Consider the following 23,745-nt stretch of genomic DNA (forward strand, 5'->3'; position numbering starts at 1 on the left):
TCATGAGGTCGTCACCTTCTACTTCGGGCCCCACAATACAGTGTTAAGGCTAAATTAACCATAAAAGCGCATTATTATATACCAAAATCTGATTTATAAATATTTACAGAACACACCCCTTAACAAGAGGTTTTCCGGTTAAAAATTTACATATAATACAATAGACATAAGTTCACTCACTCAGCCCGTCTTTCTATATTCCGAGACGTCCCCTGTCTCGGATGTGCCATGCATACCTAAAACAAATATTTTTCTGAAAAGCAGTCTAGAATTAAATCCATTTTAAGAACTAACGTGAAATATGTCATGTCATACCTTTTAAAATAAAGTCTAATTCACGTCAATCATAAAATACGTGTCATGTCATGCCAATAGTGAAATGATGCAATACAGATATCAAACTCGACAACAATGCACATCCACATATATATACATATATACATCCGCCGAAGTGAGCAGCCGGAATAACCTCGGCTCTATAATCATAAGCTCACTACATTTGTCTAAGTGAGCAGCCGGAATACCCTCGGGCCCGTAATAACAAGCTCACTAGACTATCATCAATAAATAGCCGGAAAATCCTCGGCTCAAGGAAGGACCTGATAAACCCATAATAATATAACGGTCATCCGGTCACTTCCATATACTCACCATACGACTCCCACAATCAATACATGGATAGCCGAACGCTGTCGCCATTAACCACAAGACGCCCCATAGTCTGTGATAGCGAAGATAGGACCCCCACTGACTAGCCCTATCCCGTGTAATATAGTAGAATCCGTGCAACCTGGAATCACCCAAGGGAAACCTGGAAACTCTACTCCTCCTCGCGCGCCCTAACGGGATCACGTTTGGAGTTTGGCATATGATCCTAAACTACCGGTAGACCTCACTAGTGATCAGTCCAATGAGTGGAACAACACCAAACACGAATGATTAGACCAAATACGTCTCAACTACAATGGGTCTAATCCCTGAATGACCATGCAACTAAGTCACCCAGTTGTCCGACTACTATCGTCCACTATCGCCAAAGTGTTACGGTACATCGGGGTCGAATATCCTAACCCCAGATGATGCCCTCACCTAGCACTACCGCACATGGCAACTAAACGATAGATCCATAAAATATATCCGATAAACCGTGCAATATGTGTGCAACATGCCAAATAAGTGAATTTACCGAAAAGGGCTGGTGAGATAGCTCACCTATCCTCCTTTTCATAAATTCACCAACGCGATCAAATACGTATATCAAATATCATAAACTGTGAAGTCTCCCACATGCATACGCACACATATATATAAATATATACATGCACTGACAAAATGATTCACATAATATCACCTTAACATATTAATCAGAATTGCATGCAACATGCATACCTAATTTCTTAAAATTAGATTTAATTCCCTACTGCTTACCTCTTATCGACACTCCTTAGCTTTCGCAATTTCACCCAAATCTCTTCCAACGTACACCTGCCCCATTATTTACTCAAATCAGCTGAGCTATATGCTTATACATAAGAGCTACCTGCTTTTGTTAATTTCTATAGTTAGCTCGTTGGGTTTCAAACTTTTATATTTAGTAGACTACGATATTCTAGTTATAAAACTCTTATACCTCATAATATTTATATCGCCCGATTATTAAATAAAAATACTTAAAAATATGAATAAACAGGCAGGTGCAGTACACTGCCGTTTTCGATTCGGCTCGGATCGATACAAAATTCTCAGAATATAATGCTAGGACTACGAATAGGCTATTAGCTAAAGAAATTCGCCGATTAAATAGCCAAATAGCCAGTTATGAATTTTTGAAGAATTTCTAATTTAATATTCCCAATATTAAAATTCATATTAAAATTCATAATTAAATTCTACGTATAACAAGGAATACAATACCAAAGTCGGAATCGAAATCAAACGGCTAAATTTTTTTCTTTTTTTTTTTCTCTTCTTTCTCGTTCGCGTTCTTTGCTTCGGCTTCCTTCACAGGTGAGTTTGGTTTACAGATATAATTATATTATTATTATTATATATTATATTATATTATTATTAACGTTATTATTATTATCATCCTTATCTTTATATTTTATTATATATATTATATATTATATTTTATATTTAATATTTATCTTTACCGATATTTATTTATTTAACAGTCTTTTTAATCGTAATCAATGTATAAAATAAGAATAAAATTTATTTCAGAATATTAATTTCTTGATCCCAAAATATTATAAAAATATTTATTTGCTATAATAATATTATTTTATATACTCTAAAATCGGAGTATTACAAATTCAACCTCTTCTTTTCATCCGACCAATTCAGCCCCTCCTTCCCATCCGACCAATCCATGCTCTCCTTCCCATTCGACCAATTCAGTCACTTTCTCTCATCTTTCCATCTCAACTTTACGTTTCTCATCCGACCAAATTAGCGTCTTCCATGGCAACGGACTGGACTGTTATGCTCTTTCCATTCAACCAAATTAGCCACTTTCTCTCTTCTTTCCATCCCAATCCAATTTTTCTCTTTCAATTTGACCAATTCGATCAGATTTTTTTTATTTTTTCTCTTCTCTATTCTCTCATTTTTTCAGGTAAGTTTATTTATTTAAATTTATATATTGTAATTTTTAAAAATAAAAAATTGACATGACTGTTGTTTGTCGTTTTCCATCCGACCAGGGCAAAGAAAGCACTCGTTTTGTACCACTTAGCGTTCAAACTTAATCTATGTTTCTGTACTTTTTCCATTTACCATAGCCCTGAGTATTGATGCTGGTTCCTTTTTTTGCAAAAGAAATTTGTAGGAAATAAATGATATTTTTTACCAAAGAGATGCTTGTCGTCTCATGTACATATTTTGTTTCGCCTCCTTGCAAATACTGCAGCTATTGTACCACGATTCTTCATTCTATAATTTAATGTTACCAATTGATGGGAGTATGGATTTGTAAAGTGTGTAAGCTTCAGTGTTTGAGAAAACATGACAGTCACATGGTCTCATTTAAATGAAGATCTTTTGTGGGAAATTATTACTATGCTTTTTGTTCCATGAGATTGGCTATGATAGAATTAAAAGCTATTGTCAAGATTTCCATGTGATATAGCGTGTTTGGGAGAGGTGAACTGTATCAACAAAGTGATGCTTTAAACATGAAATGATAAATGCGTCTGATATATTTATGGTCATCTGCAGAGATTCTTGAAATGCATCGTGTTGCAAGTGCTGGCAACAGTAATTCAACGTCAGTACGTAGTCGCAAGGAAAAGAGGTTGACTTACCTATTAAATGATGCAGATAATATGAAGGTGCTGCTGCTTCAATTAATTCCAAAAAAGTCTCACTAATTAATTTTATTTGTATTGGAGATTGGGAAGTTGACAATGTACATGCATAAGAATGCTTTATCTTTGGGCCTTCCCCCTGTACTCTCTCCAGGAGATCACTGCTGATGAAGTTCATTTTATTTTCTTGTTTCTTGGTAATCAACTGATCACAGTTTCAACAAATTTAGAAGTTTGATTGGAGGTGATGGTTTGATGTTAGGGTTACTTATCCTATTTGCTATTTGGTTTACTGAAAAATCAGTAAAAGTTGACATGTTGCATTATGGGGAGGCATTAGCTTGCAGAAGAATTCTGAATTTATTTCCTACATTAATAGCAAGGATTTTTTTAGTTCTTCTTCAAGTGAAGAACAATATTGTTCATTCTTAATTTTGATTTGTTGAAGTGATTGTTATTTGAGGAGGGATGTTTTTCACACATTCCGAGTTGTTTTCCTCTTGCAAATAGTTTGAACACTTAGAACTTTACTGGTCGTACTGATTAATAAAGATGGTGATCAAGGACACAGTTTTCTATCATTTGTTTTGAAAGACTAATAAATTGTATGAGGAATCTCCAATCAGACAGATACTAAATTCCACTTACATTTTGCTAAAAATGGTTGTCCAACAGGGCATGCTATTATAAAGCCTTCACTGATACAAGATGTCTACCTTCAGTACCTTGATGATGGAACATTGAACTTAAAGTACTTGTGTTTTCATTGGCAGCATTCTTCTGGTGTGAACTGTTTAGCTGTCTTGAAGTCTTCAGGACAAGATGGATGCAATTATCTCTTTATTGGTAGAGAATAATTTTTTTAATAATAAGGAAAAAATAAACTTAAAAAAAATATAATATAAAAAAATATTTTGAAAAAAGAAAAAAAAAAATTGAAATTGATTGTTTAGACAGTTATAAAAAATATATAATTCATTCTTATTTATCTGTTTCTTCCATTCCTCGGTCAGCCACTTCCTTTGTATTCAAAATATTTATATTTATATTCTTTATTTATTTAAATTTATATATTAATGTAATTTTTAAAATATCAATATGTACATCATTTTATAGATAATTATTTTTTAAATAATACCAAAAATAAAAGTATGATATATAAATTAAATTTTTAAAAATTAATTAGTTGCACAGTTATATAAAAAAAATATTTATATAATTGATTCTGTTACGTACGAAATTTAGAATTAGGTTAAAAGCCCAAGGTAAAAAGAAGAATGGGCCTGGCAATAGGGTTGATTGAACTGGCTGAAGGACACCGTGAGGAAATCAAGGAAAATAAATTTATTTATTTATTTCTAAGGAAAATACAGGACGGAAGGTTCTTAGGTCGGTAGGTCCTCAGGACGGAAAGACCTCAGGTCGGAAGGTCTTCAGGTCGGGAGGCCCTCAAGATGGAAAGACCTCAAGTCGGAAGGTCTTCAGGACGGAAGGTTCTTAGGTCGGTAGGTCCTCAGGACGGAAAGACCTCAGGTCGGAAGGTCTTCAGGTCGGGAGGCCCTCAAGATGGAAAGACCTCAAGTCGGAAGGTCTTCAGGTCGGAAGGTCCGCAAGACGGAAAGACCTCAAGTCGGAAGGTCTTCAGGTCGGGAGGTCCGCAAGACGGAAAGACCTCAAGTCGGAAGGTCTTCAGGTCGGGAGGTCCGCAAGATGGAAAGACCTCAAGTCGGAAGGTCTTCAGGTCGGGAGGTCCGCAAGACGGAAAGACCTCAAGTCGGAAGGTCTTCAGGTCGGGAGGTCCGCAAGACGGAAAGACGATGAGTCGGAAGGTTTTCAAGTCGGGAGGTCCTCGAGACGGAAAGTCGTCGAGATGGGATATCCGCAGGTCGGGTAAACTGTAGGTCGGATAGAAGGAGGAGTCGGACAAACGCGGAGGCCTTTGATCAAAGACAGGGGGCGGTTGATATGGAGGTCGGCCCAAGCGGGGTCGGGCGAAGAAGTAGGTCGGACGAAGGACGAAGTCGGGCCAAAAGAGCGGAAGGTCTGTGGTCGGCTCAAGGAGTGAAATATAGGGAATTTTGGTCTGCTGGGGACACGTGTCAGCATGAGAAAGGTTGGAAGACGGTTGAGAAGGAGACGTTGTAACCGTTCGGGTGACGGTTTTCAGTACGGTTTCCCAGGGAATATTTAAGGATTTGGATCATCATTTGGCAAGGCATCTTCAATCAACTTCAACAAAGCAAAGTCAGATTTGGGGATCACCACTTTAAATTTCAGTCTTTTATTTTCCAGTTTACTTTCTGTACGTTACAGTGTTTAGAGATTCCTAATCTCAGGCACTAATTAATCAAGTTTAAGGATATTTTTAATATCTTTGAATTTTACTTTATTTTTGTTGAAAAATTACATCAACAAATTGGCGACCACAGTGGGAGCAAGACAAAATTGCTCATTCCAATTCCGGCGATAATTTCATACGTCTTAGATCCGGCCGAATCATCGGAAGGGTTATGGCAGGTTCACAACCGCAATCATCTTCGACACCGGTGGGAGAATCCGTTCCACCACCCATTGTGCCAAATGCCGGGGAAATCCCACAACCACCAACTGATTGGTGGTCTTATGTTCAACAAATGAACAACCAGCATACCTTGGTTATGCAGAATATGTTGCGTGAGCAACAAACGAACATGTTGCGTGAGCAACAGAGTCAGTTGCAGAACATGATAGATCAAGCACTGTCAAGGGTTAGTCCTCAACCCACTCAAACGCCACCAGGAGTGTCACCGTCCAGACCACAGGCAAATTTCGCAGGGCCATCATTCGTGGATAGTACATTCCCAAGTGCCACAAATCCCAACCGAATGGATAGGGGAAAATCTCCTTTGACTTTTCCCAACAATGTTCCACTGGGACCAAGGGTTACCAATCCGCAGCCGAGCAATACAAGGGAGGACAGGCCTGAAGGATATATACATGATCCTATTCATATTCCTGTGCAGGATCCGTTCCAAGTTCCTGATCATCAACGCTTTCATGTAGATCCTGACGAGATTGCACATATATTAAGGGATCAGTATGGATTAACTCCTCAGATGGCTAACCGCCCTGCATATCAGAGACCTTTCCCAGAAAGGATCATTAATGAACACCCTCTCCCAAGGAATTTTCGACCACCCGACTTTCATGCATTCTCAGGGGAGGACGGATCTTCCACCATAGAACATGTTGGTCGGTTCACAGCACAATTAGGAGAAGTTGGCAATAACCCTTTTTATAAGTTACAGCTGTTTGGTTTATCTCTTACTAGAACGGCGTTTTCGTGGTTTGTAAGTTTGCCTCCAGGACAAATTCAGACATGGGAAGGACTGGAGATGGCATTTCACGCTAGATTCTTTAATCCTTTACCAGTTGTTTCTTTAACTGATTTACTTGAATTGAGACAGTATCCAGAAGAAACTGCTTCACAGTTTATAGAAAGGGTGCGATTGATGAAGGGACGATGTCCTACGGTAATCAGTGAGAAAGAGATGACCAATTTAGTGGTCCGGAATATGCATAATCGTTTAAGAAAGGCACTCACTGCCCTGGATGTTGAGGATTTGGCAAGTCTTGCATCCAAGGCAGGACGTCTAGAGTCTTTGTTCAGAGAGGAAGATCAGCATAACAGGCGTAATAGAGGCCAACATATGGCGAGTATGGGAACAGAAACATGCGACTTTGATTTTAATCAGTCAGAAGAGATGGCAGCCGAAATCCTTTCTGGAAAACCGTATGTATGTCCTAAATTGAAGCCAGTACCAGGATCTGAAGGAAAGGAGCAACCGACCTTTGATAGTTCGAAAGCTGATGAAATCTTTGATATCCTACTGACTGATGGGCAGATCCGTATTCCAAAGGGCCAAAGACTTACCACTAAAGAAGAAATCAAAGGGAGACCATATTGTAAGTGGCATAATTCTTTCACACACACTACAAGTCAGTGTACTCATTTTAGGAAGGAAATTCAAAAGGCCATCAAGACAGGTCGGCTCAAATACATCACTCTAGGTGTAGACCAGCAACCGTTTCCGAATGTAACAACGGCAATGGTTGACATCCAACCAAGTTCGGAAACAAGGAAAAGTTCGGCCAACGATGGACAAAAAGGGGAACGAAACCAGCCAAGCCCCGAAACAAAAAAAGGAAGTCGGCCAAACAGCAGCCGACCGGAAGAACGACTCAAAATTTGTGAGAAGCCAGTTGCTGAAAAGTGGGACCATCCAGATGGTTCTTTTAATGTGGAGGTGAAAGAAAAGGTTTTGATACGTGATCACCCGACCAGAAAAACAGGGTCGGTCGGGAGCAATTGGGCTCGAAATAAAAAGCCTTTACCAGTTGATATAGACCCTCGTTTCCCGGGTATGAATCGTACACAGATTCGCAATGCCAAACGCAGGTATGCTGCAAAGTATGGGAAAAGAGGTCCTTCAGCAAAACAACTAACCGACGAACAAAAAGCAGCCGACCACTTGGCAGGAGATCAGTCCATTCGGATCTTTACAGAACAAACGACCAACGAGCAGGGAGTAACCATTCAGTCTCCAGTTGGTCGGTCCAGTCGGGTCTGGTCAGGAAAGCAACCGAATGACGGATTAGGCGCTTCCGACCATACCAAAAGAAGTTCGTCGGGACTGGGGAAAGGTAAAGGTGTGGCAGATGAAATAATTAAAGGTTTTAGATGCCAACATTGTGAACGAATCAACATCAATCCATCTCTTGAAGAATTCCGTATCGAATCTTTGACGGTTCAATCTCGATCTCGGGATAAGACAAAGGAAGAAGTGGTACCTACAGAGGAAAATTCAAGATCTGTTAAATCTCGTCTGGGACCACGAATCCCTTGTCGAATGACAGAGATTAACCAGATGAGTGATGAACCGACGTGGGCGAGTCTGGTAGATGATACTATGGACGAAACTTTATGGGCATTCTTGGCAGATGACGAATTAGAGGAAACAGAGTGGGCAAAGATTACAGATTCTGAGCCTCAGTCGGAAGCACCTTCAATTGTGTTTCCTCCTATTCCAGAGGGTGCGAACTCCCATTTGAAACCTCTGTATGTTAATGCTCACATTTGTGGGAAACCAATCACAAAGGTTTTCGTGGATAATGGAGCAGTCTTTAATGTTATGCCATTGAAGACTCTCAAGAAGCTAGGGAAAGGAATTCATGATCTGTCCCCTGTGGAATTCGAAATGACAAGTTTTACAGGGCAGCCGACCAAGCCTGAAGGTATGATGGTTGCCACAATTGAGGTCGGACCAAAGAAAATTTCCACTGTTTTCTTTATTGTGGACGCAGATACTACATACTCTCTTTTGCTGGGACGAGATTGGATTCATGCCTCTCAATGTGTGCCATCAACCTTGCACCAACAGTTAATGTTCTGGGAAGGAAATCAGGTCTTTAAAATGGAAGCGAATGACAACCCATTCGACGTAACAGAACAAGTGGAAGAGTCAGTGTTTTATTCTAGTCATTTGGCTCCGATGTCTCAGTTGTATATGGCCAGGGAATACCCAAACAAGGGTTATAAAGTCACTGGCCAGAACTCGATGTTCTATTAAAAGAACACCTTTATTGTATGGCTCATGATAAAGCCACACCCATTTCCGTATAAGTTGTTTGTTATGGAAGATACAACTTTAGAAGTATGTAGTTCTCTTATTAATAAGTTCTATTTAAAACAGTTATTACATAAAGTAGAAAATAATAAAGAGATTCTGGATGTTCACCTCCAAGAAGATGAACAATTTCGTTGGCCCGACTTATTAGAAAAAACAGAACCAACAGCTTCATCACAAGACCCGTTATTGGAGTTTAATTTAGGAACCGAATTGGTTCCAAAAGTGATCAGGTTAAGTGGTTATTTGTCTAAAGAGCAACAAACAATGATGCTTGAAGTTATTAGAAACAACATTGATTGTTTAGCGTGGGATTATTCAGAGATGCCTGGTTTGACAAGAAGTCTAATAGAGCATCGATTGCCCATCAAAGAAGGTTGTAAACCTTACAAACAACCTCCAAGGCGAATGAGTCCAGATCTGATGCCTCAAATCAAGGAAGAAATCCAAAAACTTCTCAAAGTGGGTTTCATTCAACCTTGCCGTTATGCGGAGTGGCTGGCTAATATTGTGCCAGTGGTCAAGAAAAATGGTAAGATAAGGATATGCATCGACTTCAGGGATTTGAATCTAGCTACCCCTAAGGACGAATATGTGATGCCTATGGCCGACATGCTGATAGATGCAGCAGCAGGGCATAAAATCCTTAGTCTGATGGATGGTTATGCAGGTTATAACCAAATATTCTTGGCAGAAGAAGATATTCCTAAGACAGCATTCAGATGCCCAGGGGCTTTGGGTATTTATGAATGGACAGTCATGCCATTCGGGTTAAAGAATGCAGGGGCAACTTACCAAAGAGCCATGAATTCAATCTTTCATGATTTAATTGGCAGATCTATGGAAGTGTATATTGATGATGTTATAGTTAAATCTGCCAGTTTTGACGAACATTTGAGAGATCTTGAAGAGGCATTTGAAAGAATGAAGAAGTACAAGTTGAAGATGAATCCAACCAAATGTGCTTTTGGAATATCAGCCGGGAGCTTTCTAGGATTCTTAGTTCATGAGAGAGGAATTGAAATTGATGCCAATAAGGCTAAAGCCATTCTTGATAGTCGGCCACCCAAGACGGTTAAAGAAATCCAAAGTCTGTTGGGTAAGGTGAATTATTTGAGGCGTTTCATTTCTAATGCTGCTGGCAAGGTCAGACCCATTACTAAATTGTTGAAAGCTGGAAAAATTGCCTTTGAATGGGGTCCCGACCAACAAACGGCTTTAGATGCTATCAAGCAGGCATTGGTTCACCCTCCAGTCTTGATGCCTCCTAAACAAGGTCGGCCACTCAAACTTTATTTGGCAAATACATATGAAGTGGTTAGTTGTTTATTGGCGCAGGATGGTGATGACGGGAAGGAAAGGGCAATTTACTATCTCAGTAAAACCCTTACAGGACCAGAACTGAATTACACTATGCCAGAAAAAATGTGTTATTCATTGGTCTTCGCTTGCACTAAACTCGAGCATTATTTGCTGCCCAGAAGAGTTGAGGTCATATCAAAGGTGGATCTCATCAAATTGATTTTACAGAGACCTACTATGAAGGGCAGACTCATGAAATGGGCCATCAAATTGGCTCCTTTCGATCTTCAACATTCCCCGCTGAGGGCAATTAAGGGACAAGCAGTAGCCGACTTCTTGGCAGAATTCTCACAAGTCGGGTATTCTCTTTGTGATAGTGTCCGACCATTTAGTTGTTCATCATATCTGGATAATCTACAGGTCGGATGTGTGCCTTATATAAGTACCAGAACATGGTTGATGTTCTTTGATGGTTCTACCTCTGGAAACAAATCAGGGGCAGGGGTCTTTTTGCAAGGACCTGATGGTCAAAAGATCAACTTACAACTACGATTGGAATCCATGACCCATAATTCGGCAGAATATGAAGCTTTAATTTTGGGTTTGGAGGCTTTAATTGCCAGGAAGGTCCAGTCTGTAATCATAAGGGGGGATTCTCAATTAGTAGTCAACCAGGTAAACAATCAATATGTTTGCAATTACCCTCATCTTCGCAGATACAGGGACATTGTGAGTCGGTTACTGACAAAAATCTCAGAAGTAATAATTGAGTTCATTCCGAGGAAAGAAAACCAACGTGCTGATGAATTGGCTCAAAGGGCATGTAAAGGAATTCTGGAGGATATGTGGTCGGAGGTCAAGTCGGGCATAGAAGGAAAGACAGACCCGATCTGCGAAGTTATGGTCGGGCAGGAGACTATCGGACATGACCCCGACTGCGAAGTTACGGTCGGGCAGGAGACTATCGGACAGGACCCCGACTGCGAAGTTATGGTCGGGCATGAGACTATCGGACAGGACCCCGACTGCGAAGTTATGGTCGAGCAGGAGACTGTCGGACAGGAGCCCGACTGCGAAACAGTGCCCGATTGGAGAACAGAGCTTATCATGTATTTACAGAATCCAGGTGCGAGTGTTTCGGTTGCGACACGATTGAAAGCTTTACGTTTTCAATTAATAAATGGAATTTTGTATAAGAGGTCATTTGAAGGTCTGCTTTTGAAATGTTTGGGGTCTAAAGAAGCTCTAGAGGTAATGACAGAAGTACATGGTGGCATATGTGGAGCTCATCGGGCAGGTCTGAATATGAGATGGGCCATTCATCGTTTGGGTTTTTTTTGGCCTAAGATTTTTGAGGATTGCATACAATTTGCAAAAGGCTGCCAGGAATGTCAGAGACATGGAAATTTAAACCATCTGCCAGTAACCGAATTGCAATTCTTGGTAAAACCATGGCCTTTTAAATCATGGGCTATGGATATTATTGGTAAGATACATCCTGCCTCATCGAAACATCATTGTTTCATATTGGTTGCGACTGATTATTTTACCAAATGGGTAGAAGCTGTTGCTTTGAAAAATGTGGATCAGAAAGAAGTGATAAACTTCGTTTTGAATCAAATTATTTATAGATATGGTATTCCTCAGTCTATAACAACCGACCAAGGCTTGGTTTTCACTGGGGAAAAGTTTTCTAGTTTCTTAGCAGAGTTTGGTGTCCGACTACATCATTCTTCACCTTATTATCCCCAAGCCAATGGACAAGCGGAAGCAGCAAATAAGATTATTATTGGGATTATAAAGAAGATGGTTGAAGGGAACCCGAGAAAGTGGCATTTGTTATTGTCTCAGGCTTTATGGGCACATAGGAATACCAGAAGTACGGCCACAGGGTTCTCACCTTACCAACTTACATTTGGCCAAGATGCTGTTTTACCAGCCGAAATCCGAGTATCATCTGGCCGAACAGAATTTACTGATAGTGGTCTTACAGAGGAATACCAACAACTTATGATGCAACAGTTAGAAGATTTGGATGTTAACCGACTCCATGCAATAGGGCGAAGTGTGAAACAGAGTGAAATCAGAGCAAGGAGTTACGGAAAGAAAGTTCTCCACAGGACGTTCCAGAAAGGAGACTTGGTTTGGAAGACCATTCTTCCTATATATAAGAAAACTGATCAATTGGGAAAGTGGTCACCGAATTGGGAAGGACCATACATTGTTCAAAAAGATATTGGAAATGGCGCGTTCATTATTGTAAATCATGAAGGTAGAAGAGTACATGATTGTATTAATGCTAAATATCTGAAGAGGTATTATCCTGCCTTTTCAGATAACAAAACTGCCTGAAACAAAATATTATTCAGAACCCATTTATGGGGTTCGAACCTACTGGAAGGTTCATTTCTGTTAGTCATCGTGTAGTTGTGAGAAATTTTCTGTCTCTGAATCAGACTTTTCATCCCAGTGAGTGGATATTAGCTCTGGTTCTTCTTCAATAAGATCTTCCAAGTCTGGTCGGTACCTTTCCCATTGGCTTTGCATGTCATCTAGATCTTGATGGGTACGTGCTTGCATGTCTGTTAGGGCTTGATGTTCACGGTCAACAATGGTACGCAATCTTGAAAAGACTTTTCGTTGATTGGAAAATATGTTATCCCAACCAAGGTCTGGAAGTATGGTTGCTGCATGATTTTCAATCATTTCCATGTGATGATGGAGATCAGGAATGCGGCTGAGGATGTCACGAAGAGGTTCATATCCCTCAATGATTTTTTCCATCAGGCGGATGACGCGATGAATAGTTCTTCTACCTCGTTGGGAGAATCGGAATTTGAAGTCTAGTTGCTTGAGTATATATAACAAGTCTTCTGCATGGCCTCCAATAGGGTGATTACCCACAAAGAAGGGTTGGAGAACACCTTCCCAGTTGCTTGATGGAACATGAGGTCGGTCACTCGCCATGTTTGTTAATACGTCAGGTGTTTTGATTTTTCGAATATGCCTTAGAATGTGTTTCTTAAAATGTGAGAAACAGTGTTCTTTTAAAGAAGGAGTTTGTTTCGTTTCCTATAAAGCTGGGAATTGAAAGGTGATCCTTGTTTTGAGAGAAGAAAGAAAAAATGGATTACTAAGTCAATTGTTGTTACAAAGGGGGAAGTATTACAACAGTGCCCCTAGGGCAGTTTTTATATGGGTCCATTTGATTTCATCCCTGGATAGCCTTCTGGTATTGGCAGCCGTCTGATATCTTATGATGAATTGGGATCGGGCTTGGGTTTTCAGCTCTTGATCCAATTCAACTTCATTCTTGGTGTACTGCTCAATCAGACGCTGCTCATTGATAATTTGCTTATCCAGGGTAGACTGTTCTTTCCTCAGCTCCCGCAATTCTGCCTCCTTTTTCTGAATAGCTTCATCAACTTGAGCTTTCGTGTTAAGGAGACCACCCAGCCTTCCAGTAGTCTGCTGGAGGGATTCTCGGGTCTTAGCCAAAGAATTCTCCAGCGCTGTTTGATCGAAGTCGGGCTGGGGGGTTTCGGCTGACAGGAGTCCAATGACTAATACTTCAGTTTGAGCTCTGTAAGTCTTTCCATCAGCCGATGCAGAATGGGGACGGCTGGTGATTCCGTTGGAGTGTAATAAAGAAGGCCACCAACCGTCTGAATGAGCTTGTCCAATAAGTCGGACCTTAATTCGGACAGGGGACGGTTAATGGCCTCAGTGAACACAGTCTGGGCCTCCGCTGGAACCGGAACAGTCGATAGGACAGCTAAGTCCGAAGGCCCCTGCAAGTCCTACAATGTCAATAAATATTCCAAGGGAGTTGCAAATTTGTTCGGAGAAAATATGTGGTACCTCTGGGCGGACTGCTGTCAGTGAGGGGGGCAGCAATGAGGTCGGTCGAGTTGGGCAGACAGCTGGTATAACAGCAGCCGACTCGTCGGCTGCTGCGAATGGTCGCTGAGGTGCCGACCTGGGTCCCTATGGAAAGTAGTATTTGAAACAGTTAGTGTTTTTCGAAAGAAAAGTTATGGCATGGATTGGTCTAATCTTACCAAATTCACAGAAGTCTCCGAATCGGATGAAGACCTTTCTTCCATTTCTGGAGGTTGGGCTGCCACAGGTGGTTCTTCTGCCTGCCATTCGATGGCTAGAGGGAGCGCCGCTGCTGGTAGGGCGGCTGCAGGTTGGACGGCTACCTCTAGAGCCACTGCAGCCAGGATCTCTGGGGCACCTTCGATTTCGGGATCAGCAGCATCAGGGATGTCGTTTTGAGGGTCAGCTTCGGCGAGGGCGGCTGGTTCTTCCTTTGACATAGATGAGTCTGATGCCATGTATGGCGGCCGACCCATCTGGGAAGTAGTCCCCTCGCTGTCAGAAGAGACCCCTGCTGCTGATGGGATGGGTGAAGGTGTCTGTGGAAAAATCATGAAGATGTTTGTTGTTAAATATATTAAGGTTGATCATCCGAATCCTAAGTCTTGCTGATAAAGGAACTTACTGGTTCTATAGGCACTGCTGGTAAAGATTGTCTCCTGGTCGGGGGCCTGGCCCGACCACTCCTCGGTACGGGAGGAAGAGTTTGCCTCCGCGTCGGGTCCTCCGCCCGACTGCTCATTGGCAAATTGGTCTGGACCAAAGGCCCGATTGAATGGTCGGTTGGTGCTGGCGTCGGTTGCATGGTCGATGTCACCAAGGTCGGTTCTGGGGAATGAAATGAGTAAAATCAAAGTTACGATATAGTGAATTGGTTCACGGTGTTAAGAAACATTACCAATTCGGGGTCGGGTCCTTGCTGACGTCCTATTTATTCCAAGGTCTGCTAGTGTTTGCTGGTCGGTCTCCGAGGTCGGGGGTGTTTGCAGCTGGGAAGTTTTTCTTTGGCGCGTGGGACCACCAGATCCGATTCCCGGGGCGGTTGTTTGTTGTTGGGTGCTAGTATGTCTCGCCGCCCCTAGAACCAATCCTTGGGGGGGGAGGAGTATGTTCAGCAACCGACCCTCATCAGGGGATATCAGGGACCATACAACCGACCACCATTCATTGAAAGTATCTACGATCTCAGGGTTGGAGCGGAAAGGAATATAAGAATTGGAAATTATATACGTGGTGAGCTGGGAGATATAAGAAGGGATTGAATTAGGAAGGACTCGTCGGTCGGGACTTTGAAAAATTATTTGGGGACACGCGACGGGTCCAGGGATACCTTGGCAACAGCCGAACTGGCGCGCCATGAATTGAGGTTCATAGTTAAAAGTGTAAAAAGTTTTCTGCCCTTTTTTATCAAGTTTCTTGCTACTAAAAAGAGACCTGGGTTTGAGGGCGACGTCCCAGGCGAAAGGATAGGTGGGATGAGGACAAGGCTCAGGAGTCGGAAGCGGGTTTGGTACTGGAAAGGGCCAAAAATGGTCGGGAGCATAACCCGCATACTTTTTATACATAGAAAATCGAGAGTTACTGCGGGTATCTGTTAAAATGGCGGTTATTATGGGATCGGAAGATTGGAGTTTATTGCGTCCTGAGCAGAGTCGGTTGAGGACTAATCCTAAATGTTTTTCAGATGTTGGCATAGTGGGCGGAGATCCTAAGTTAAACGCGTTGGGGAAGTAAAGACGGAACCAAAGTTCTAAAAACCAAAAAGGACCCGACGCGGCAGTGTCTAATTTCCTATTATCGTTATCTGTTAAACGAAGGCTAACCCTGGTGAGTCCTTCAAACAGATTGGCTAAAAATAGAGTACCAAGGGAGAAGAACCGACCTGACGCAATATGAATGGCCAGGTCGAGGTGAGAAGGAAGAACACTTTTGGAAGGGGAAACAATGACGTACCTACAAAGCCAGAACAGGATAAAGGCAGTATGCTCCCGGTCGGTTACAGGAGTCCCTGGAGCCCCTTGCTGGTCGGTTGCGAACTTTGTCCAACCCCATTCCTTCACACCTTGTAAAGACCATCCCGGATGGTCTTCTGATGGCTCCTGCCCATCTAGGGCTCCCATTACAGGGTCTTCACCCACGACTGGGAGATGTGCGATCATGGCCACGTCCATAAGAGTTGGGCCAAAGGGGGCCGATGGCAAAAGGAAAGTCCCATTTTCCGCATTCCAGAAGGCGGACATGGCCAACAGCACCTTCTCATGCAGGTTGATAGGCATGGTGGACAGTAGTATTGCTTGGTCGATCTTTTGGGATCGCCATTGGGTCTGGCAGTGTTCTGCTACTCGTCGATACCAAGCACGATACAGATCTTTTGGGTCTGTGAGATGGGTCTTGATGCTGTCTCGGATGCGAACTGCTTGGTAGTTGGGATTGTTGATAGCCAAGGAGTTGCGAGATTCCAAAACTTCCCTCATCCGATTTGAATCTTCAGGAGTAGTGCAATATGGACGGATCGTCGGAGTTAGTACTTTCGAGGCTGAAAATGGACCTTCTGGAAGGGTTCCGTCGAAAGGAAGGGCAGGAATGTATTGATTCGCCATAGTTAGAATGTTTTGGGATTGTGATTCACACAGGCTTGTATTGCGAAGAAGGAAGTTAACCAGGAGTGTTGCAGTAACTGGTGTAGTTGCTAAGGAAGTAGTGCTTTATGAACTTCCAAACATTGATTGTTAAATGGCGTTTGAAAGTCCCTTGGCGGCGGGCAAGTTGTTACGTACGAAATTTAGAATTAGGTTAAAAGCCCAAGGTAAAAAGAAGAATGGGCCTGGCAATAGGGTTGATTGAACTGGCTGAAGGACACCGTGAGGAAATCAAGGAAAATAAATTTATTTATTTATTTCTAAGGAAAATACAGGACGGAAGGTTCTTAGGTCGGTAGGTCCTCAGGACGGAAAGACCTCAGGTCGGAAGGTCTTCAGGTCGGGAGGCCCTCAAGATGGAAAGACCTCAAGTCGGAAGGTCTTCAGGACGGAAGGTTCTTAGGTCGGTAGGTCCTCAGGACGGAAAGACCTCAGGTCGGAAGGTCTTCAGGTCGGGAGGCCCTCAAGATGGAAAGACCTCAAGTCGGAAGGTCTTCAGGTCGGAAGGTCCGCAAGACGGAAAGACCTCAAGTCGGAAGGTCTTCAGGTCGGGAGGTCCGCAAGACGGAAAGACCTCAAGTCGGAAGGTCTTCAGGTCGGGAGGTCCGCAAGATGGAAAGACCTCAAGTCGGAAGGTCTTCAGGTCGGGAGGTCCGCAAGACGGAAAGACCTCAAGTCGGAAGGTCTTCAGGTCGGGAGGTCCGCAAGACGGAAAGACGATGAGTCGGAAGGTTTTCAAGTCGGGAGGTCCTCGAGACGGAAAGTCGTCGAGATGGGATATCCGCAGGTCGGGTAAACTGTAGGTCGGATAGAAGGAGGAGTCGGACAAACGCGGAGGCCTTTGATCAAAGACAGGGGGCGGTTGATATGGAGGTCGGCCCAAGCGGGGTCGGGCGAAGAAGTAGGTCGGACGAAGGACGAAGTCGGGCCAAAAGAGCGGAAGGTCTGTGGTCGGCTCAAGGAGTGAAATATAGGGAATTTTGGTCTGCTGGGGACACGTGTCAGCATGAGAAAGGTTGGAAGACGGTTGAGAATGAGACGTTGTAACCGTTCGGGTGACGGTTTTCAGTACGGTTTCCCAGGGAATATTTAAGGATTTGGATCATCATTTGGCAAGGCATCTTCAATCAACTTCAACAAAGCAAAGTCAGATTTGGGGATCACCACTTTAAATTTCAGTCTTTTATTTTCCAGTTTACTTTCTGTACGTTACAGTGTTTAGAGATTCCTAATCTCAGGCACTAATTAATCAAGTTTAAGGATATTTTTAATATCTTTGAATTTTACTTTATTTTTGTTGAAAAATTACATCAACAGATTCACTTTATTTCTCTCTGGATCCATCCCACCGGTTAGCCAAAATATCTATATTCATATTATTTATTTATATAAATTTATATATTCATATATTGTAATTTTTAAAATTTAATTAAAAAAAAGCAGACCTTGCGGCCACAAATCCTTTCCCTGTTGGTGTTGTTCAACTATTTCTGGACCTATCTTTATCAGACGACCAAGAGCATCAATACAAAGATACTTCAGATTGTGGCTCTCACTATGCCCATAGTATGTAAACTAGCATTCAAATCGAAAAAACATAAATTTGAATATTAAAAAGAAATAACATCCGGTTGAAGAAATGCAGACTTTCAAAAATTTTGAAATGACATCAGCAACCGCTTCAAGCAGCTTTGGGTTGGGGTGTAACGACGAAACACATCAGATGCATTCATAAAGAATGGCATTCCCAATGTTACTTATTGAATTGATTCGTCTCATGATGTCACCCACTGTAGTGTACATTTGTTTGCCAGTTTTTTTGTTACCGCTACCCGGTATGGAAAGAATTTTCAACAACTTGATCTATTAACACATGAAAATAAACTATGTAAAGTAGAAAGAATAAAAGTATGTAAAGCAAAAAGAAAAAATATGCAGGATAACAATTTTAAAAGGCTGATATTTTACTACAAAACAATCTAAAAATTGCTGCAGTTAGCGCACACAACAAGGGTATATCATCTAATCTATCAGTCATTCAGTACAACACTTATCTCTTACGAACAAATGCATTATACCACAAGTGTGTTGTGGGGTCTAGAGGAAGGATTTTCCCAATTACTTAACAGCAATCATAAAGTCAAGAGAACTAAGCTTAGGTTCCACATGTAAACAAACTACAATGTATGAATCTAATGACAAAAATAATAACAGCAAGACGAGAACCCAGTCGCACTCCTTATTCTGATCTTGCCCAATAGCAGCATGGGAAAAAAAAAAAAAGGAAGAATTACCGTGAAAACAGCCCAAGGTTACCTGAATGAATGGAGCATTTGGTGATAATCATAACTCTTTGGTAGTATGCGTTCAACTACTTGATTAAGAATATTAACAAGACTAGCCACCAGATCCTTATATACATCAGGATCAACCAGAATAAGATCAAAAATGGGGCAAAGTGCTGCTCCCATGACACGAGGATCATTATCAGAAAGTCTCTGTACCAAAAGCATGTGCTAAATAAAAGAAAAAAAAAAGTTTAGGAATGAATAAATTTCCACATTAGTATAATATCTATACAGATATCGACTGTAAACATGAATTTATCACTCATACAACCAAAATCATCTCTAAACACCTTTCCTATAATTAAAATGAATACAAGGAAAACACCAACTTTTAAGTCATTGTTTGACTATTTTCCTATCTTTAACATTAGATGGCCTCGTTTATTTCACATCTATGGAAGCCTTTCAAACATCAAATCTGGAACATCCACTCTCAATCAAGCTGAGACTTCAATTCGAAATGATTAATAACTTGGCTTCCAATAATCAAGTCAATTCACTATTTGTTGATTTGTGTTCTAATCAACAAAATTTCCACATATAATTATGAGTAAAAATAAACCAATTTCAAATTTTGCTTTGAGAGAAATCCAATCTCATTTCCTATGTTCAAGAATCAAGTGGCACACTCCATCACCAATTTCTTGAAGAGAAGATGAATAATTCAAATGTCTCTAAACATAGATAAACCCAAAGAGTCATGCACAAATGTAGAATAAGCACCTTCCGAAAATTTGAAATAAGGTGGGGTACGGAACCTGGGGACTTCTGATGAAATTGATCCAGCCATCACAGCTTTCTTCCACACTGCCTCCATCTGATGACCCAATAACTCCACAACCTAAAGTTGAATTGCTGGGACCGTCTTCTCATTAATCAATTTGCGCGCTGCATTCAGCACCGCGCAAACCGCGAAATAGTTATGGCTCTTCAAATCCTTCTATACGATCAAAATTATCAGATCGTGATCCTCATTCAAAAACAAAGTCACCGCCAAGTAGCCAATCCTCATCATGCGTCATCTTGACAGCATGGATGTCCCCAAACGAGGGGTCATGGCCAAGCATCTGGACGGATTATGTACTCCTTGAGCTTGAGCTTAGTAGTATTCGGATTGGATAGCCTCAATTTCAGAGTCTCGATCTCGCGTAACACAATGCGGTCCTCCTCCGCCTTGGATTGAGCCTCGCCGATGAAATTTGATGAGGTCTAGGAACTCCTTGACTGCCCGAATTCTCCCTGGGGTTCCATCGCAAACTCCCTACCGATTGTTTTTTGCTGCTCGGTACCAATTGTTTTCATTTTCTCTCTTGTCTCTCCGCTAATACTTTTTTGACATTTCTTTTTTATTTTCTTTTTAAAGTATATTTATATTACCAGCGACCAACCCTCCAGAGACCAATTTTCCTGAGGCCAACCAATTTATAAAGAAGAATAGTATGGTAGACATATCCTGAAACCTACCTACTTCCAGTTGACCGGCTGTCTCCAATGCCAACCCACTTCCTCATTCTTAGCTCCTTTCGAAGCGACCGTCGACCAGGGTTTGCAATTTCTTTTTTTTTTTTCTTTAAAATATCTATATTCATATTATTTATTTATTTAAATTTATATATTCATATTTAAAATTTAATTAAAAATTTGAAAATATTAATATATATTATTTTGTAGAAAATAAATTTTTTAATAATACAAAATTAAATAAACTAAAAAATGTATAATATAAAAAAATATTTTAAAAAAAGTAAAAATTGATTGGTTGAACAATTATAAAAAAAAAATATATATAATTCATTCTATTTGTTTCTCTCTTTTCTTTTTTTATCCGTCCGTTCTTTTTTTTTTTTTTTTTTTTTTTATCTCTTCTTTCTTACCTAATTCTTTCTCTCATAAGATTAATTCGGTCAATATTTTGTTTTGTCATTTTCTTCCTAAAATATATTTATATTATGAGCTAGAGACCAATTCTCTTGAGGCCAACCGATTTCCTACTGAAGAAGAGTCTGGTAGATATATGCTGAGGCCAAGTGACTTCTCTCTGGACAGCTGTCTCCAATCCTTCCGATACGAGACAAACTTTTTTGTTTCAAAATATCTATATTCATATTATTTATTTATTTATTTAAATTTATATATTCATATTCATATAATGTAATTTTTAAAATTTAATTAGAAATTTGAAACATATCAATATTTCATTTTGTAGAGAATTATTTTTTTAATACCTCCTCCGTCCCGCTGCAAGGTTGCTATTTGGTTTTTGCGTCATTGTACTTGACATTAAAAATATCCTTAAATAATTTACTCTAAAAATGTGAATGTATTGGTAGTATAAGAGACTAATAAACATATTCTTATCTTTTTTTTCTCGATTTGTACTGCGTCTTGATATAATAATTAATATTCAAAGATCAACATGCAAAAAGTCAATGGCAACCTTGCAGCGGGACGGAGGGAGTAATGCGGAATTTAAATAAACTAAAAAAATATATAATATAAAAAATATTTTTTAAAAAAACTAAAATTTGATGTATTGCATATGCTAAATTTGATTTATATATTTATCTAATTTATTTTCTTTCTTTCTCTAATCCTTACATCCGATTCTTTACATCCGATCAATTCAGTCCTTTTTTTTTTTTTTTTTTTCTCTCTTCTCCTATTTTCTCTTATAAGAATAGGTCCGTCAACACTTTTCTTTTCTCTCTCTAAAATATATTTATATAATTCATTCTCTTTTTTTCTCTCATCCTTCCATGCGGTCAATTTGGTCTGCCACTTTTTTTTTTTTTCTTTCTCTCATCCTTCATCCTACCAATTTGGTTTGCCACTTCTTTTTTAATTTTCTTTCTTCCTCTCATCCTTTCATCCGACCAATTCGATCTGTCACTTCTTGTAGAGAAATATTCTTTTAATAATAAAAAAATTATTTATATAATTCATTCTCTTTATTTCTCTCTTCTTTCATCCGATGAATTTGGGTTAGACATTTTTTATTTTATATTTTTTTATTTTATCTCTTCTCTATTCTCTCTCGTAATGGTCTATTTATTTTTATTTAAATTTATATATTAATATTTATAAAATATAATTTTTAAAATTTTAATTAGAATTTTTAAATATATCAATATATATAATTTTTTAGAGAATAAATTTTTTAGTAATACATAAGAAAAATTAACTAAATAAAAGTATAATATAAATATATACATATATATTTATACAATTTATTATATTTCTTTATCTGGACTTTCTATTTTAACCGATTGGACGTTCTCATCCGACCAATTCAGTCTCTCATTTTCATCCGACCAAATCAGTCTCTTCTTCTCATCCGACCAAATCAGCCTCTCATTTTCATCTGATCAATTCAGTCACTTTCTCTCATCTTTCCATCGCAATCGAATGGACGGTTCTCCTCTTTCCATCGGACCAAATCAACCACTTTCTCTCTTATTTCCATCCCAACCGACTGCACGATTCTCTTCCTTCAATTTGACCAATTCGGTCAGATACTTTTTTTTTTTTTTTTTTTCCATTTTCTCTCTTTTCTATTATCACATTTTCTCTCATAAGTTTATTTATTTAAATTTATATATTCTAATTTTTAAAAATTAGAAATTGACATGGGTGTTGTCTATCGTTTTCAATGGCCGTTTCTCCGGTTCTCCACAGAATAAGCAAATTGGTTTTATTTTTCAATTATTTTTGTCGATTGCTTCATTTTTTGAAGCATTCAGTTTGATCTGTTGCAGGAACAAATCGAACTTCATTCTTGCTCAAAGTTCATTTATGGTTCTTCTTATTGAAAGAGAGAAGGCCGAGAACCCTAATTCGATTACTTCATGCCACTGTATAAGTTATTCAAAAATTTTATTTTCTCCTTTGGAGATTTTATATATGAATAATTCATTAGTGCAGTCCAAATGTAATTTGGCCAATCATTTGTCTATTAATTTATTTTCCATATCTTCATTTAATCACTCTAAAATTCATTTAAACTTTAAATCATCAAAATACTTACACCACGTCAATATATATCAAATTTCTTACATTAGAAAATTGCTCAGGTGGTGTTACGCCACCTACAAGTACTAGTATATATATATAATATTTATATCTTCTATTTTGCATTTATTTTAACAAAATTAAATATATTACATATAAATAATAATAATTTTAATGATTTCACGTTTATAAAAGTAAATACATAACTTAATGGAAGAGAATATATTAATATGAGTAATGTATAAGAGCAAATTATGAATAAAAAAAAATAGAATTAGAATGTTGTCATAAAAAAATTGGGCTATAGAGTATTTTAGGAACAACTATTTTAAATGTTTAGTATTTACAGCTCAATATTTTTTTTAAAAGAAATTAATTTACTAAGCATTTAAAATAGTTGTTTGATTATTCAATAAATTGAAAATAGTTGAAATAAGCTAAAAACTATTGAAAAAATAATTATCGAACACTCTCTAAATAGAATAATATATATAGATAGATAGATAATCTGTTTGAAGGCTTTAACCAACATTTTCATAACATGAAGATAAGACCATTTGAAGTTTCTTAAGGAATGGTTTGATGGTGTGCA

The 23,745-nt window shown here is 39.5% G+C and overlaps 1 long non-coding RNA gene and 1 pseudogene across 1 annotated transcript; one reads left to right on the forward strand and one right to left on the reverse strand.

Moving 5' to 3' along the window:
* Positions 1-17,069: 17,069 nt before the first annotated feature.
* On the forward strand, positions 17,070-17,824 carry LOC127263355 (uncharacterized). Its single transcript, XR_007841472.1, has 3 exons — positions 17,070-17,120; positions 17,185-17,232; positions 17,297-17,824. It is a non-coding gene; the product is annotated as an uncharacterized LOC127263355 (long non-coding RNA).
* Positions 17,825-18,102: 278 nt separating this feature from the next.
* Positions 18,103-20,447, reverse strand: LOC127263616 (AP-4 complex subunit epsilon-like; annotated as a pseudogene).
* Between the last annotated feature and the right edge of the window lie 3,298 nt (positions 20,448-23,745).

The sequence above is a fragment of the Andrographis paniculata genome, unplaced genomic scaffold, assembly GCF_009805555.1.
Source record: "Andrographis paniculata isolate CXL003 unplaced genomic scaffold, ASM980555v1 Contig69END, whole genome shotgun sequence".
In the NCBI taxonomy this organism is placed as follows: domain Eukaryota; kingdom Viridiplantae; phylum Streptophyta; class Magnoliopsida; order Lamiales; family Acanthaceae; genus Andrographis; species Andrographis paniculata.